Source organism: Symsagittifera roscoffensis, chromosome 6, assembly GCF_963678635.1.
Source record: "Symsagittifera roscoffensis chromosome 6, txSymRosc1.1, whole genome shotgun sequence".
In the NCBI taxonomy this organism is placed as follows: domain Eukaryota; kingdom Metazoa; phylum Xenacoelomorpha; order Acoela; family Convolutidae; genus Symsagittifera; species Symsagittifera roscoffensis.
This window is the reverse complement of record NC_087067.1, coordinates 47,722,262-47,729,031: the sequence shown is the minus strand read 5'-3', so window position 1 is coordinate 47,729,031 and position 6,770 is coordinate 47,722,262. Positions and strand designations below refer to the sequence as shown.

The following is a 6,770-nucleotide window of genomic DNA, read 5'->3' as shown; positions in this document are numbered from 1 at the left end:
AATTTATGTCATCATCCCACATGATCTAATTATCTAATGTACTGTTTTACCATTGATTTTATGCTTTAATTGGTTGATGATAGGTCGTCTGGATTGAAGAAATGGCCCTTTTTCTAAGTTTTTGTGACGTATAATGAAGTGTCTAGGCCGGGCGGTAGTATAGTTTCTCATTTTTTCTTTACTCTGATATCCTTTTTGCTGCTGCACTGACCAAGGCTTTTAAACCGCTAGCTTCAAACATTTATGTGATTTACTCGATTAAATTATGGCTTTTTGTGTCTCCGACAATCAGAAAAATCATTTGGTTTGAATTCACATAAAAAATTGCACCAATTACTATTTTTAGCTTTCGCATTAACATTTGCATTAAAAACATTTTATTGTTTTTTTTTGGTATTTGCCTGGTAAAAGACAACTTTGCTTGAGCTTTTTAAAACGTTTTCAAAGCAAATGTTGATGCGAAAGCTAAAAATAGTAATTGATGCAAATTTGTATTTTACCAGGCAAATACCACAAAAAGAAAAAAGATAAATTAGACCAATAATCATTTAATATTGCGTGACGTCGAAGTCAACCGAATCTGACGTCAATTTCTTTTGATGTATCTATTCATTTTTAAGCAATATGCTTTAGTCCATATTAGGTTTTTTGTTCGAATGTGCTTCAATATTTTGTTTGATAATACCTTGCGAGATAAGCTGTTTTTCTGGATAGAAATATTATATAGATTACCTAGCCGATTTTATGTAATTTCTCTAATTGCCGATTACAGTAATTTCTTTCTTAGTTTGGAAATAACATTTCCTGAAAAAAAGAACCAGATATCAATTCACTGCTCAACCGCAACGAGATAAATATGCTTCGAGTAGTCACAATATCAGTAGCAATCCAATGCAAATTAGATTGGTAAAAACTATCGTACAGTATCAGGACATGTGGCATAGTTGTTAGCACTACAGCGTTGAAAATAGTAGGTTGGGTATTCGAGCACCGCATAAGAGGGTTTTTCTAGCTAGAAATAGCCAAGATTTAGCTAATTTCCGTCAGAAATAACAAGTTTTAAGAACGCCCTTCTTTTTTTAAACATTTCACAAAGAATTTCTGGCCATAAGAAAATTTATATTTAAATTATTCCCGGTCAGAAATAAAGGAATTTCTCTGTACGCGCCATTATGTCATTTGAGAAACAAAGGATTTGCCTCAGAACAAACTTCTACTCGTAGCTCGTAGAATACCAGGGGCGGATCCAGGGTTTTTCTAAGGGTGAGGAAAGATTTTCAAAAACGTTTTTGTTATATATTTTTTTAGTTGACCAAAACTTTCCAAATTTCAAGCTCTCTCAAAAAAAGACGTCAGGAAAAGCTTATTTTGATCAAAATTTTCGCGAAGCAGGCGAATTGTTCAAATTACAGACCAAAAAAGCGTTCCTGGCGCTTTTTGGAAATTTTTCACCTTAGAAATGCGTTTTTTTTTTGGCAAGCGCTCCCTCCTAAAAGTTACTATAGATTTACTACCGAGAAAAAATTTAGACTAGTTCAGACAAAAATTCAAGCATATCGCCAATGAAAATGAGGAACAAAAGTGATTCCTCTCTGAGGAACTCCACTAGTAACGTGTGAAAAATTGGACAGCATTCTAATTTTAATCATCTTCTGAGAACTATTTTGAAGGCTAGAAGAAAACAGATCTGAAAAGTTTAAATCATATTCAAATCTATTTAATTCAAAAAGGCGAAGGCATTGGTCAATGAGTCGAAAGTTTTGCTCAAACCTAGATAAACAATCCAATCTGTTTTTTGATAGATTTCATTTTAAAACCTCAATAAGTGCGTGACCGTCAAAGGACCTTTACGGAAACCATGTTAACTAAAATTGATTATCACCTTAATAGCAACGTAAGGGTGGTAAAAAAAATCTCAAGATTAAAAGATATATTAGTAAGCAAAGGAATTGGGCGATAATTTTCAATAACTGCTTTTGATAAGTTTTCTAGAGTTTCATTTGTGCGCATTTTCATATTTCACGCCTTTTTCTCTACTTATAATTAGTACATACTTGAATAAAGAATAAAGATAAGAAGAAGCAATAAAATCGACACTACCTACAATAAGGGGAAGGAGAGAATCATAGGCTGTTGCAGAGCTACGCTCCAATTAACATAACCATTTGATATGTTGATGTGTCTGTGTGTTAACTGCGAATAGTATGATTCAAGCTTGTGTCATTTATGATAAAATTCAGTATATTGTTCCAATTAGCAGTGGGCATATTGAAATCACCGAGTACATTTAGGTGGATGGTCTCTGAGTTGACTTCTACCAGATTACCTTCCAGAACCTTCAAAAGAAGTTCTCGAAATGAGTGCTCAACAAATTACGGACGAACATGGAACGACGACTCACGGGGTGTGAGGTATCATAAAAATCATGTAAATTAGTGAATTGGGTATGCCGAGGACATTGGAGTAGAAGTCAAGTAAGGTCAATTCGACAATATGGCAACTCGCAGCGAATGTGTCACTGAAGGCTGTGAAAATGCCAGCATGTTATTCATAAGATCTGTCGCTCCTACATGCGCACGTAAATGCATGATCAAGAAACAGAGATGAATCGCACTCCGAGCAGTCAAACCAAGTTTCGGATGAACACAAAATCGAAGGGCTTTGCAGCGAAGTTTTGTCAAAAAGCTTAAACTTTTTTCTTGAAAGAAAACTTTGACAGGTGAGTAAAATACGGATACAGTATCATTTGCGTGTTCAATTTTTCGTCAATTAAACTCAATAACCCTGTTATCTTTAAATCTAAATTTTTTAGAGGGTTTCTCGACTTCTAATTTACGTTTCTCTTCTCGCATTTGGTATTGGTTTGCAAGCCCAGTGGGAGTCAGATCAGGATTAATGCGCTTATTTTAGAATTTTTCTGAGGAGCGTAGCTTTTGAGGCTTGTGAAGAAACCTTTCTCTCAAAATAGCAGAATTTCAGGATTAGAAGTTGGCGTTCTGTCTGTTCATGTCATTTACCGATTCTTTTAAATTCTACATCATCATCTCTTACTTCGATTTGGAGTTCTGCAGAAATTCTTGAATGAGAGCATGTTCTGTTTGACTACTGCTGGAAATATCTAATTAACAATTGTAACCGATTAAAATGATTTTTTGTTCAAAGTTTAATGATCTCATTTCATGTTTAGTGCAGTTATGAGCAGTTTAGAAAACGTAAACAGCTCACAGTTTACGTTTTCTAATTTCTTACTTATCACATTGTTTTTCACATTGAAAGCAATAGTTTACATTGAAATGCCAAACTAAAATTTTTTTTAAAATACTCTCTAATTATTTTTTTAATTTTTAATTTCAATATAAACTATCGCCCACCTTCACAACCGCCATTCACCAATTATCCCCCCTCACGGTCAAGTAGAGGGTTCATTTCCATGAAACTTCAGTGTGGGCATGTGATTATTGCTAAATGCCTGATGTTTTGAAGTAATGTTTGAGGGAAAAATTTATTTACATTATCAATCACCATGCAAATTTTCACTGCATTATCATAACGATGTGAATATAGTTTTCCATAACAAATCTCAATTTCGTCGGATGGAAAAGAGCCGTCATAAGGCATGTCGAGTTATGTGTGATACACTAGTGGACAATATTTAGCGCACATTTAGGGTCTTACTTTCTGAGTTGCCATTTAGTAATTTTTTATATAGATCTAAAGGAAATGATAAGACCCATCTTCTATGAACTTTTCGATGTTTGGTTTCAAAAATTATCAATCTAGTACGGGTCTGGAAATACCAATTTTCTTCATCTGCGCTAAATTTTGTATCGTCATAATGTTTTTCTTGAATAAGTGGAGTAAGAAAAACTGTTCATGCGACATGAAACAATCTCAGCGAGAAAATGGAAACAATCATTGTTGAATCTTTAGTATACTCGGACGTTTCTGATTTTTTCACGCGAATTGAAAAAGTAAGTGCAGATGAGGAAAATTGGCATTGGTAAGTTTTTGAAATCAAACATTGATAGTTTTTTAAAGGGTAGCTCTGATCAGTTGCTCATGTTCTACCTAAATTTTACTGAATTTTGAAGTTAGTGTTGTCCAAAATGGATTTTGAAAACAGGCATTGAGAGAATAAAGTCCTGAATTGGCGCTTAATTTTTCCACAAGTGTAGCTCTGATCCTTTGCTTTTGATTGTGTAAAAAATTTACTATATTTTGAAAAAAAACTTTGTTCGAAATCGTCATTGAAAACTATTTTTTCAGAGAGTAAAAACCTGAATTTGCGTTAACTTTGTCCACTAGTGTATGATGTGCCTTTAAAAAAAAGACATAACGTTTTTAATTAAATTACCCTTTTTTATTAACACTTCGTCTTTAATAAAATCATTATCTGAGTGAAATTCATCATCACCATCCTCATTATACATTCAAAATTTTATACGGGTACAAATACAAGTTTGTTGAGTTTTGTTGATATACACTAGTGACCTCGTAACTGTGACACCCTTAACTTTATGAGAATATCCCTCAAATCTTGAAGGTATTCATTTAGTTCGACATTCCAGTCAATCTCCTTCCTCCTGTTCCTCTGCTCTTGACCACGAGCCTTAAAACTCAGGGCCAGAAGAAGAGTGCGCATTTGATCGTGAACTTCAGGAAGCCACTGCTTTCCAATCAGACGAGTCAAGCCATTGATAAAGTCTTGGTTGGAATTTTGAAAGTCTTGTTCGTTTATCTCGAACTTTGTGGCACAATTGAGAATAAATATTTGCATATGCTTAACGAAATCAAGTCGCATTAGACAATCACTGGGAAGCCGAAGACGGATTATATTGTTCAGGTCGTGATGAAAGTCCGTCAAGTCATTGCCGGTTAGCAGTCGTAGCTTCAGAAAAGCACGAAAGTCCGATTTTGTTAATGTCACGATATTCTCCCAATTAAACAAATCTAAAAAAAAAAGATTAAGGTTAAATTTTGCGCTCAATGATTTTTCGCGCAAATTGTTTCTGTGTACTCGTCTGAAAAACTCATAGGGTCACTGACGCGCGTTTTTTTACATATTCAAAGCCAGAGAAAATATTTCACCTTGAGTGTCGTCGCGTTTTCTTAATTTCAATGGTGCATCTGACGGATCCAGTCGCTCGCCTCAAACATTATGTTTTTTGTCTATTGTATCAGAATCAAATTTATTTGACCCCAAACCTCGAATTGGCCCTTTTCCAGTTTCCCACCCCCTCGGAAAACTACAAAATTAGGCTGTTTAAAAATTGTTCACACGGCATTTTGCATGTAAGAAGTGTTGTTAAATTATGTTCACTTGTTCACGCTGCCTCGTTTAAATGCAGTTTATAATGAGAAAACTCACTTTAAGTTGACTTCCTTATATTGAAATTCAGAAAAGAATCAAAAGAGGGGACTGGAAAAAAGCCTCCAATGTCTTTTTTTGGGCTCCTCTATGGAAATTTTAACTGTTCAATTTTTTCCAGATAAATTTTAAAGGGAAAAATGAAAAAAGTCACATACCGCTAGGAAGATTGTCCATATAGCTCGCCAAACCTTTCCTTGCTTTTTCAGTGGTTGAAATTCAGAAGATCGAGATGCCAAATTAAACTAAATAAACTGAGAAGGATGATCACTTTCGAGCGACCATTTTAACTATCAGGGGGCGGATCTACGATTTTCTTGAGGTGGGGGGTGGGGGGGGGGGGGGGGGGGATGGGTTGGTAGCGGATTTTTGGAACAATTTTGAAAATTTTGTCGACGCTTTTTTAAGTCGACCAAACTGATTTTCCGAGCCCTTCCAAATCACAAAAAAGTCCTGTTTTGGTCAAAATTTCTGCGCTGCAGGAAAAATTTGACCAAAAAATTGCGTTTTTTGGCGCGCGCTCCACCCTCAAAAGTAATTTATATTGGCGCCAAAGGCGCCTTCAGAAAATTTTAAGGGCCCATCACCAAATATGGATACCTCAATTTACTACAAAGTGGGAAATTTGGGTCGGCAGGGGGTCGGATCCCTGAGGATGGGCGTGCGCCGCCCCCCCCCCCCCCTTAAATCCGCCCCTGACAACTCTAATGACCAATCACTATAAAAAAAGAAAAGTTATGCTCACTCTGCCTTCCAGGTACCTAAATTTTTGTGATATTATGATTATTTTGTCAGGACTAAAGGCCTATTTTACTACATAATTTTAGCTTATTTCAGTATGTTTGGAATTAAAATGGAAAAATTCTGGAAATTTTTTATGCTCACCTTTGTTGATAGTAACGACAAACGGGTGAATTAGAAGTTAAACAATTGATGATTGCTTGCATATGAAAGTCGAAATCGTTTAAAAAGTCTGGTTATTTTGCTCGCTAATTTATTTTGTAATCATACCTCAGTGCATAATTATTTAATCAGCAAGAAATTGCACGTGCAACTCCTTAGTGATTTTTATAACTCAAGTTTGCTGGTTATAACAAAAGTATTAACATTGGAGGCGGAGCAATAAGCAGAATGGTCCAAGTGCAGAATGGGTCCAAGAGTAGAAAAACAGAAAAATAATGACTTATATTAGTTTATACGGGCTAATTGATAAAAAACAATTACTAGAATCGTCAAAAATTACCTAGAAAACAATGAATTATGCATGTATTGACTAATTTCATTAATTTTTTTACTTCATTTTTAAAAAAAGTTCTTGATTATTTTTCTCAAATTATGCATAAAACGTTCATTGCTTTGGTATTATTGACATTTCTGATAAGTAATTCACAGATTAGCTAAT

At 34.9% G+C, this 6,770-nt stretch overlaps 1 long non-coding RNA gene across 1 annotated transcript; it reads right to left on the bottom strand.

The window, feature by feature from the left end:
• Positions 1–4,343: 4,343 nt before the first annotated feature.
• Positions 4,344–6,441, bottom strand: LOC134847985 (uncharacterized). The gene is made up of 4 exons (XR_010162882.1): positions 6,254–6,441; positions 5,527–5,613; positions 5,089–5,148; positions 4,344–4,950 (listed from the first exon to the last, which is right to left on the bottom strand). It is a non-coding gene; the product is annotated as an uncharacterized LOC134847985 (long non-coding RNA).
• Positions 6,442–6,770: the final 329 nt, after the last annotated feature.